This window comes from Trematomus bernacchii, unplaced genomic scaffold (genome assembly GCF_902827165.1).
Source record: "Trematomus bernacchii unplaced genomic scaffold, fTreBer1.1, whole genome shotgun sequence".
Lineage (NCBI taxonomy): Eukaryota > Metazoa > Chordata > Actinopteri > Perciformes > Nototheniidae > Trematomus > Trematomus bernacchii.
This window is the reverse complement of record NW_022987614.1, coordinates 808,790-819,182: the sequence shown is the minus strand read 5'-3', so window position 1 is coordinate 819,182 and position 10,393 is coordinate 808,790. Positions and strand designations below refer to the sequence as shown.

General features: G+C 40.2%; 13 non-coding genes across 13 annotated transcripts; all 13 read right to left on the bottom strand.

Annotated features, from left to right (window-relative positions):
• Positions 1–1,989: 1,989 nt before the first annotated feature.
• Positions 1,990–2,077, bottom strand: trnay-gua. Its single transcript is given in 2 exon segments — positions 1,990–2,025; positions 2,041–2,077. It is a non-coding gene; the product is annotated as a tRNA-Tyr (tRNA).
• Positions 2,078–3,073: 996 nt separating this feature from the next.
• On the bottom strand, positions 3,074–3,161 carry trnay-gua. Its single transcript is given in 2 exon segments — positions 3,074–3,109; positions 3,125–3,161. It is a non-coding gene; the product is annotated as a tRNA-Tyr (tRNA).
• A 234-nt stretch (positions 3,162–3,395) lies between these two features.
• trnay-gua lies at positions 3,396–3,483 on the bottom strand. The gene is given in 2 exon segments: positions 3,396–3,431; positions 3,447–3,483. It is a non-coding gene; the product is annotated as a tRNA-Tyr (tRNA).
• Positions 3,484–3,730: 247 nt separating this feature from the next.
• trnay-gua lies at positions 3,731–3,818 on the bottom strand. The gene is given in 2 exon segments: positions 3,731–3,766; positions 3,782–3,818. It is a non-coding gene; the product is annotated as a tRNA-Tyr (tRNA).
• An 873-nt stretch (positions 3,819–4,691) lies between these two features.
• On the bottom strand, positions 4,692–4,779 carry trnay-gua. The gene is given in 2 exon segments: positions 4,692–4,727; positions 4,743–4,779. It is a non-coding gene; the product is annotated as a tRNA-Tyr (tRNA).
• Positions 4,780–5,175: 396 nt separating this feature from the next.
• Positions 5,176–5,263, bottom strand: trnay-gua. Its single transcript is given in 2 exon segments — positions 5,176–5,211; positions 5,227–5,263. It is a non-coding gene; the product is annotated as a tRNA-Tyr (tRNA).
• Positions 5,264–5,510: 247 nt separating this feature from the next.
• On the bottom strand, positions 5,511–5,598 carry trnay-gua. Its single transcript is given in 2 exon segments — positions 5,511–5,546; positions 5,562–5,598. It is a non-coding gene; the product is annotated as a tRNA-Tyr (tRNA).
• An 873-nt stretch (positions 5,599–6,471) lies between these two features.
• On the bottom strand, positions 6,472–6,559 carry trnay-gua. The gene is given in 2 exon segments: positions 6,472–6,507; positions 6,523–6,559. It is a non-coding gene; the product is annotated as a tRNA-Tyr (tRNA).
• Positions 6,560–6,955: 396 nt separating this feature from the next.
• On the bottom strand, positions 6,956–7,043 carry trnay-gua. Its single transcript is given in 2 exon segments — positions 6,956–6,991; positions 7,007–7,043. It is a non-coding gene; the product is annotated as a tRNA-Tyr (tRNA).
• A 247-nt stretch (positions 7,044–7,290) lies between these two features.
• Positions 7,291–7,378, bottom strand: trnay-gua. Its single transcript is given in 2 exon segments — positions 7,291–7,326; positions 7,342–7,378. It is a non-coding gene; the product is annotated as a tRNA-Tyr (tRNA).
• Positions 7,379–8,250: 872 nt separating this feature from the next.
• On the bottom strand, positions 8,251–8,338 carry trnay-gua. The gene is given in 2 exon segments: positions 8,251–8,286; positions 8,302–8,338. It is a non-coding gene; the product is annotated as a tRNA-Tyr (tRNA).
• A 482-nt stretch (positions 8,339–8,820) lies between these two features.
• trnay-gua lies at positions 8,821–8,908 on the bottom strand. Its single transcript is given in 2 exon segments — positions 8,821–8,856; positions 8,872–8,908. It is a non-coding gene; the product is annotated as a tRNA-Tyr (tRNA).
• Positions 8,909–9,304: 396 nt separating this feature from the next.
• trnay-gua lies at positions 9,305–9,392 on the bottom strand. The gene is given in 2 exon segments: positions 9,305–9,340; positions 9,356–9,392. It is a non-coding gene; the product is annotated as a tRNA-Tyr (tRNA).
• Between the last annotated feature and the right edge of the window lie 1,001 nt (positions 9,393–10,393).

Sequence of the window (10,393 nt, the reverse complement as noted above, 5' to 3'; positions counted from 1 at the left end):
AAGAACGTATCACTACCAGTGCGCTAACTTTGCTTTGAGTTGTCAAAAGCAGCAGAGGGAGGCTCGTAGAAACTGTCTCAGCATTTTGCGTGTTGATTTAACGTTACTCGATACAAACAGCACTGGTTAAGAAACAACTTTTCTGACAAGTTTAATCTATTACTGTAAGCTAGTAAGTTATAGTCTCTTGCACACAAATGAAATGCTGTTATAGACATGACGTCCTCTGTGGTGTTAACAATGATCAAATATTATCTTTCCTTATCCTGAGCCTCACCCACCGCCTATGTTTTCAGGTTTAAATCACTCCAAGCTATAGTTAAACTGAAGTGAAATATTGGTTGGGTTTGCAAACAAAAGACCTATAAGTCATAACTACAATTCTATAGAAACATTCTTACAAAGGTTAGTGCATATTAATGTCTTTAAACCTGCAAATGTTCAAGAGACATTTGTTGCTCAGTTCAGGCACGGCTGTGCAACATGCAATTAATTTGCGATTTTACAAGCTTGTCAGGTTTGGGATATGTTTACGATGGACTGAGAAGTTTCCTCACTTATTCACCAAAATGTGTCACCGATGAGATGAGAATTCAATGTCAGCTTCATCCTGCTGCACAAACAGACATTAAAACAGTTTTATAGCACAAACTCCCAGCAGAGACACATCCTCTTCCTGCTGCTCGCCAACAGGTGCTTGCTGTTAAACAACAATATGAAAAAACACTTGGTCAATCATCGTATAAGCCAAATAAACAATTCCACGCACTGTCAGGACAATGATTCCCTTGTTGAGTTTGTCAAGTCAGTGAAGCCAAGACCAGTCACACAAAATGAACGTCAGCTTCACGCAAATCTTTCAGCTCCTGTTTCCTGTTGTGCCACTTTTCTGTCAGCCACAATCATTTATGGCCCTGGACTTTTTACTGCATGTCCAGTGAATGATCCGGGGATTTAAGTTCTGTGTCACTCATTATTAAGTGGCTTGGAAAAGAGCATCAGCTTAATTCCTCACATGTAAAATGCAAAATGTAGGCCTGGCTCCTGAGCTGTAGCTGCCCAGATGCTTTAGCCTGGAGCCATATTGACTCCTGCCTGACTAGCGGTCAACATAGCCCCGGGCGATCTTCACGCCATGCACAGAGACATCAGTCAACAAAGTCAGGCACGCGTCTGATTGGACGAGACCAGGGCCAAAAAACTCAGATGAAGCCCCCGAGGACCCACAAGGCCATGTTGTAGTACCTCACTAGTTCTTTCAATAACCCTATCAGCTGCTGTTTCTGAATACTGATTTCATATCGACTTTCTTTTCAAATCCACAGCTGCAGCCCTTACTGTGACACTTTGGTTTTATCATATTTAAAAATAATGTAGACAATTCATTAAATAGACTACATTTATATCGATTTTTGCACTATTTGCAACCACTTAAAGTGTTTTTACAACAAGCATTCAAACACTAATTGAAGCAATAGATCAAGAAGTAAAAGTAGCTAAGACTCTAGTAGCTAAGACTATATATATCTAATACCTAATATATATATATATCATTCCAATAACTTGTATATAGACTTGTACTGCACTATTCCACATCATCACTTTATTTTATAACTATTTTTCTTTTTGTATTGCTCTTGCTCTTATTGTTATTATGTTATTATGTTGCATTGTTGGAGAAGCCTGTGACATAAGATTTTCAACTACATAATTACTCTGTAGCTATGTCAGATTGACAATAAAGAACCTTGAACCTTGAACATTGAACTCAAAAGAGTCCATGGGAAGTTGAGGTTCTATGAATTTAAAAAAGTATTGCAATCACTAACAGAAAATATCTGAAACCTCAACATCTTAGTCTCAAAAAACACTTCTTAAGAACTCTAATCTTACTCAATTAAATACACTATTATAACAACATTGTGAAGCGTGATTGACGCAAGTGATGGAGTGTTTTAGGATGATTTCCACTTCACCTCAAAACTCTCCTCCTTCGAGCCGGAGTTGAACCAGCGACCTAAGGATTTCAGCATTACGCCCCTACAGTCCTCCGCTCTACCAACTGAGCTATCGAAGGGGTTATGGTATAAGAATATTGAACGAAACCAATGTGTAGGAGCCGCATTTAAGTTTATTTTGTTTTGATTAATGCATTTTTCTGTTTCAGTGAGTGGTGCGCTTTGCTCAGGTGAAGGGGGCGGGGCTAACGCTTTAAGTTGGAGGTGCAGGTGTGTGACGGCAGGGCAGCAGACAGCAGCAATACCGTCATTGACACGCAGACGCAACCTTAGGCTTATAGAAGACGGATTATTAGGATCTGCTGTTTAAGTTTTTTTTGTTTTATTTTTTGCTGGAAATAAACGTTGAAAAGCAACCGAAACGTCCAGTGGATTTTTTACTGCGAGTCTGACACTGCTTCCCAGCCCCAAGGGATTTTGGCCACTACACAATGCCAAAAACTCACATGGCCCCCAGCGGCTCGCAAGGCCATGTTGTAGTACTGTCAGCTGCTTTTCTGAATACTTATCTCATATCGATGTAAAACATTGATATGAGATAAGTACATGCGTTAATCCAATAATGACAAAAATGATTACACAGACAGAAGATGACAGAAGATGAAGAAGAAGCTCTACTATCGACCACTCTAGCTTTTAGAGCCAGAGTCGCCCTAATTATACATTATGACTCCGATTTGTAAGAGATGGGTTTTGCACATTCATAAACAAATGACTAAAGGGAAAAACAGGATGAAACAACAGTGCATTAACAACAACTTTAAAGTAAAAAAAGTCAAAGTCAACGTTAATGTCAATCTGCAGTTTGTGTGTACAGACAGAGAGATTGAAATTCCCACAATCCCGAATATAAAAACAAATGTATATAAAATATAAAAATATGTGTGCAAATATATATATACAGAGTTTTTTTTACATGTGCACATGATGATCCACTTGATTTAAATGTACTTTTGTAATGATGTAGTGAAGCCTAACTGATACTACGATGGTAATTATTTGCTTGATTTTGACCTTGTTATTTTTTAGATTTCCCTATAAGCTCAAAACTCTCCTCCTTCGAGCCGGAGTTGAACCAGCGACCTAAGGATGTCAGCTTTGCTTTCCTACAGTCCTCCGCTCTACCAACTGAGCTATCGAAGGGGTTAAAAGTCTTGAGTATAGAAGAATAAAAAATGGACATTGCCCTGTCTTTATGTGTCCTTAATACACAAATCAATGAAATGGAAAAACAGGAACAAACGCAAATGTGCAGTAACTTCTCCCCTCCATTGAATTGGACTGCTATTATAATGCAGTGAAGCTTGACCAGTGATGGAAATGCTTATCTCTATTTCCCCACTTGACGAATAACTCCTATTTAACCACAAAACACCTTCCTTCGAGCCGGAGTTGAACCAGCGACCTAAGGATGTCAGCTTTGCTCTCCTACAGTCCTCCGCTCTACCAACTGAGCTATCGAAGGGACGTTATTGTAGAGAGAAAAAACAATGAGGCCCCTGGCGACCCACAAGGCCATGTTATAGTACCTCTATAGTTATTTCAATAATCCTATTAGCTGCTGGTTCTCAATACTGATTTCATATTGATTTTTTCCAATCCACAGCTGCAGCCCTGGATGACTGTCACAGTTTGGTTTAATTTTGGTATAAAACAATGTAAAAAAAAAATGATTGAGAAAGCATGATTTCCCCATGACCTCAAAACTGTCCTCCTTCGAGCCGGAGTTGAACCAGCGACCTAAGGATGTCAGCTCTGCTCTTCTACAGTCCTCCGCTCTACCAACTGAGCTATCGAAGGGACATTATTGTAGAGAGAAAAAACAATGAGGCCCCTGGGGACCCACAGGGATCGCTGTAGTGCCGCACTTGTTCTTTCAATAACACTATCAGCTGCTGGTTCTCAATACTGATTTCATATTGATTTTTTTTCAATCCACAGCGGCAGCCCTTGATGTCTGTAACAGTTTGGTTTAATTTTGGTATAAAACAAGTTAAATCGGCTGGATTTAAGAATCTCATTTTTACACTTAAAGGTGGGGTAGGTAAGTTTGAGAAACCGGCTCGAGATACACTTTTTGTTATATTCCATGGAATGCTCTTAACATCCCGATAGCAATGAATATCTTAAGTGCTTTGACAAAAAATACATAAAAAAATGTCATCTGCGGAAGCCGTAGTACTGTAAAAAGCACGACCAATCATCTGAGCCGGCCCGGCTAAAATAACTGGATGGCCTACCTGCCTGTCAGCCTTCCATCTGTGCACAAACTTATCTCGTGCTCTCATTGGTCATGTGCACGTTCGTGTGTGTTGGAGGAGGGGCTCTGGAAGGAAGTGGCAGATTTTCTCCGGTTGTGTATTTTCAAATTCTTGCGATCTCGAGCCGGTTTCTCAAACTTACCTACCCCACCTTTAAAGCTCTTTTACATCCCAGTTCAACAGTCACCACTACATTTCCAAGGAGTACGACTATGAAGAAGTTGAGTAGGTTGACTGGCACTAGTGGTGGAAAGTCTTGCATCTCAGCATTATTTCCCCATAAATGATCCACTTGATTGAAATGCACTATTATAATGATGTTGTAAAGACTGAATGACACTATGATGGTTATGTTTTGTTTTGGCTAACATGATTGAGTAAGCATGATTTCCCCATGACCTCAAAACTGTCCTCCTTCGAGCCGGAGTTGAACCAGCGACCTAAGGATGTCAGCTCTGCTCTTCTACAGTCCTCCGCTCTACCAACTGAGCTATCGAAGGGACGGTTGTTGAGAGAATAAACAATGATGCTCCAGGGACCCACAGGGATCGCTTTAGTGCCGCACTTGTTCTTTCAATAACCCTAAAACCTGGTGGACTAAAACCACCAGACTCAGGGACAGTTTCATCCCACAGGCCATAAGACTGTTAAACACCTGAACTTATGGAAGACATCCATAACATTCATCTGTTTGCACCTTATATATACCAATATTCCAATTACTTGTATATAGACTATACTGCACTATTTCTACTATATTCTATTTCATTTTATTTATAATTTATACATCTCAGTTCAACAATAACCACTATTTATCCACTACTGTGAAGAAGTTGAGTAGGTTGAATGTCACCAGTGATGGAGAGTATGATTTCCCCTTAACCTCAAAATTGTCCTCCTTCGAGCCGGAGTTGAACCAGCGACCTAAGGATGTCAGCTTTGCTTTTCTACAGTCCTCCGCTCTACCAACTGAGCTATCGAAGGGACAGTGTTCATCAGAGAAAAAACAATGAGGCCCCTGGCGACCCACAAGGCCATGTTATAGGACCTCTATAGTTATTTCAATAATCCTATTAGCTGCTGGTTCTCAATACTGATTTCATATTGATTTTTTCCAATCCACAGCTGCAGCCCTGGATGACTGTCACAGTTTGGTTTAATTTTGGTATAAAACAATGTAAAAAAAAAATGATTGAGTAAGCATGATTTCCCCATGACCTCAAAACTGTCCTCCTTCGAGCCGGAGTTGAACCAGCGACCTAAGGATGTCAACTCTGCTCTTCTACAGTCCTCCGCTCTACCAACTGAGCTATCGAAGGGACGTTATTGTGGAGAGAAAAAACAATGAGGCCCCTGGGGACCCACAGGGATCGCTGTAGTGCCGCACTTGTTCTTTCAATAACACTATCAGCTGCTGGTTCTCAATACTGATTTCATATTGATTTTTTTTCAATCCACAGCGGCAGCCCTTGATGACTGTAACAGTTTGGTTTACTTTTGGTATAAAACAAGTTAAATCGGCTGGATTTAAGAATCTCATTTTTACACTTAAAGGTGGGGTAGGTAAGTTTGAGAAACTGGCTCGAGATACACTTTTTGTTATATTCCATGGAATGCTCCTAACATCCCGATAGCAATGAATATCTGAAGTGCTTTGACAACAAATACATAAAGAAATATCATCTGTGGAAGCCGTAGTACTGTAAAAAGCACGACCAATCATTTGAGCCGGCCCGGCTAAAATAACTGGATGGCCTACCTGCCTGTCAGCCTTCCATCTGTGCACAAACTTATCTCGTGCCCTCATTGGTCATGTGCGCGTTCGTGTGTGTTGGAGGAGGGGCTCTGTAAGGAAGTGGCAGATTTTCTCCGGTTGTGTATTTTCAAATTCTTGCGATCTCGAGCCGGTTTCTCAAACTTACCTACCCCACCTTTAAAGCTCTTTTACATCCCAGTTCAACATTCACCACTACATTTCCAAGGAATACGACTATGAAGAAGTTGAGTAGGTTGACTGGCACTAGTGGTGGAAAGTCTTGCATCTCAGCATTATTTCCCCATAAATGATCCACTTGATTGAAATGCACTATTATAATGATGTTGTAAAGACTGAATGACACTATGAAGGTTATGTTTTGTTTTGGCTAACATGATTGAGTAAGCATGATTTCCCCATGACCTCAAAACTGTCCTCCTTCGAGCCGGAGTTGAACCAGCGACCTAAGGATGTCAGCTCTTCTCTTCTACAGTCCTCCGCTCTACCAACTGAGCTATCGAAGGGACGGTTGTTGAGAGAATAAACAATGATGCTCCGGGGACCCACAGGGATCGCTTTAGTGCCGCACTTGTTCTTTCAATAACCCTAAAACCTGGTGGACTAAAACCACCAGACTCAGCGACAGTTTCATCCCACAGGCCATAAGACTGTTAAACACCTGAACTTATGGAAGACATCCATAACATTCATCTGTTTGCAACTTATATATATCAATATTCCAATTACTTGTATATAGACTATACTGCACTATTTCTACTATATTCTATTTCATTTTATTTATAATTTATACATCTCAGTTCAACAATAACCACTATTTATCCACTACTGTGAAGAAGTTGAGTAGGTTGAATGTCACCAGTGATGGAGAGTATGATTTCCCCTTAACCTCAAAATTGTCCTCCTTCGAGCCGGAGTTGAACCAGCGACCTAAGGATGTCAGCTCTGCTTTTCTACAGTCCTCCGCTCTACCAACTGAGCTATCGAAGGGACAGTGTTCATCAGAGAAAAAACAATGAGGCCCCTGGCGACCCACAAGGCCATGTTATAGGACCTCTATAGTTATTTCAATAATCCTATTAGCTGCTGGTTCTCAATACTGATTTCATATTGATTTTTTCCAATCCACAGCTGCAGCCCTGGATGACTGTCACAGTTTGGTTTAATTTTGGTATAAAACAATGTAAAAAAAAAATGATTGAGTAAGCATGATTTCCCCATGACCTCAAAACTGTCCTCCTTCGAGCCGGAGTTGAACCAGCGACCTAAGGATGTCAGCTTTGCTCTTCTACAGTCCTCCGCTCTACCAACTGAGCTATCGAAGGGACGTTGTTGTAGAGAGAAAAAACAATGAGGCCCCTGGGGACCCACAGGGATCGCTGTAGTGCCGCACTTGTTCTTTCAATAACACTATCAGCTGCTGGTTCTCAATACTGATTTCATATTGATTTTTTTCAATCCACAGCGGCAGCCCTTGATGTCTGTAACAGTTTGGTTTAATTTTGGTATAAAACAAGTTAAATCGGCTGGATTTAAGAATCTCATTTTTACACTTAAAGGTGGGGTAGGTAAGTTTGAGAAACCGGCTCGAGATACACTTTTTGTTATATTCCATGGAATGCTCTTAACATCCCGATAGCAATGAATATTTTAAGTGCTTTGACAAAAAATACATAAAAAAATATCATCTGTGGAAGCCGTAATACTGTAAAAAGTACGACCAATCATTTTAGCTGACCCGGCTAAAATAACTGGATGGCCTACCTGCCTGTCAGCCTTCCATCTGTGCACAAACTTATCTCGTGCCCTCATTGGTCATGTGCGCGTTCGTGTGTGTTGGAGGAGGGGCTCTGTAAGGAAGTGGCAGATTTTCTCCGGTTGTGTATTTTCAAATTCTTGCGATCTCGAGCCGGTTTCTCAAACTTACCTACCCCACCTTTAAAGCTCTTTTACATCCCAGTTCAACATTCACCACTACATTTCCAAGGAATACGACTATGAAGAAGTTGAGTAGGTTGACTGGCACTAGTGGTGGAAAGTCTTGCATCTCAGCATTATTTCCACATAAATGATCCACTTGATTGAAATGCACTATTATAATGATGTTGTAAAGACTGAATGACACTATGATGGTTATGTTTTGTTTTGGCTAACATGATTGAGTAAGCATGATTTCCCCATGACCTCAAAACTGTCCTCCTTCGAGCCGGAGTTGAACCAGCGACCTAAGGATGTCAGCGCTGCTCTTCTACAGTCCTCCGCTCTACCAACTGAGCTATCGAAGGGACGATATTGTAGAGCGAAAAAACAATGAGGCCCCTGGGGACCCACAGGGATCGCTGTAGTGCCGCACTTGTTCTTTCAATAACACTATCAGCTGCTGGTTCTCAATACTGATTTCATATTGATTTTTTTCAATCCACAGCGGCAGCCCTTGATGACTGTCACAGTTTGGTTTAATTTTGGTATAAAACAAGTTAAATCGGCTGGATTTAAGAATCTCATTTTTACACTTAAAGCTCTTTTATATCCCAGTTCAACAGTCACCACTACATTTCCAAGGAGTACGACTATGAAGAAGTTGAGTAGGTTGACTGGCACTAGTGGTGGAAAGTCTTGCATCTCAGCATTATTTCCCCATAAATGATCCACTTGATTGAAATACACTATTATAATGATGTTGTAAAGACTGAATGACACTATGATGGTTATGTTTTGGCTAACATGATTGAGTAAGCATGATTTCCCCATGACCTCAAAACTGTCCTCCTTCGAGCCGGAGTTGAACCAGCGACCTAAGGATGTCAGCTCTGCTCTTCTACAGTCCTCCGCTCTACCAACTGAGCTATCGAAGGGACGGTTGTTGAGAGAATAAACAATGATGCTCCGGGGACCCACAGGGATCGCTTTAGTGCCGCACTTGTTCTTTCAATAACCCTAAAACCTGGTGGACTAAAACCACCAGACTCAGGGACAGTTTCATCCCACAGGCCATAAGACTGTTAAACACATGAACTTATGGAAGACATCCATAACATTCATCTGTTTGCAACTTATATATATCAATATTCCAATTACTTGTATATAGACTATACTGCACTATTTCTACTATATTCTATTTCATTTTATTTATAATTTATACATCTCAGTTCAACAATAACCACTATTTATCCACTACTGTGAAGAAGTTGAGTAGGTTGAATGTCACCAGTGATGGAGAGTATGATTTCCCCTTAACCTCAAAATTGTCCTCCTTCGAGCCGGAGTTGAACCAGCGACCTAAGGATGTCAGCTTTGCTTCTCTACAGTCCTCCGCTCTACCAACTGAGCTATCGAAGGGGCACAGGAAACAGATATCAAAGTACAGCATATATATCAGATGGCATATAGAATGATAGAAAATGTCATTGCCTTTTCCTCCCGGTGTCTGGATGGTGTTATCGATGGTAAATACAGAGGTGGGAAGTAGTGGAGTACAAATACTTCGCTACTGTCCTTAAGTATATTTTTCTGGTATCAGTACTTTACTCCACTACTTATTTTTCTGACGACTTTTTACTTTTACTTCTTACATTTTTAACACAAATACCTGTACTTTCTACTTCTTACATTTTGAACACAAATACCTGTACTTTCTACTTCTTCCATTTTTAACCCAAATACCTGTACTTTCTACTTCTTACATGTTGAACCCAAACACCTGTACTTTCTACTTCTTACAGTACATTTTGAACCCAAATACCTGTACTTTCTACTTCTTACATTTTGAACACAAATACCTGTACTTTCTACTTCTTACATTTTGAACACAAATACCTGTACTTTCTACTTCTTACATGTTGAACCCAAATACCTGTACTTTCTACTTCTTACAGTACATTTTGAACCCAAATACCTGTACTTTCTACTTCTTACATTTTGAACACAAATACCTGTACTTTCTACTTCTTACATGTTGAACCCAAATACCTGTACTTTCTACTTCTTACAGTACATTTTGAACCCAAATACCTGTACTTTCTACTTCTTACATTTTGAACACAAATACCTGTACTTTCTACTTCTTACATGTTGAACACAAATACCTGTACTTTCTACTTCTTACATTTTGAACACAAATACCTGTACTTTCTACTTCTCACATTTCCCAAACAGGCTGGTTCCTTTAGTTTGAATGTGTGTTTGGTGGCGTGATCATTATTATTTAGAGTCATTGCGTGCCTATTGATTTGAACACGATCCGTGTATCCATCATTTCCTGGTCTTCTCTAAAGAAGAGGGACCAATGAAAACGTTGTCATGTTGCCGTTGTTCAGCATGGAAACATTCATTAGCTAACA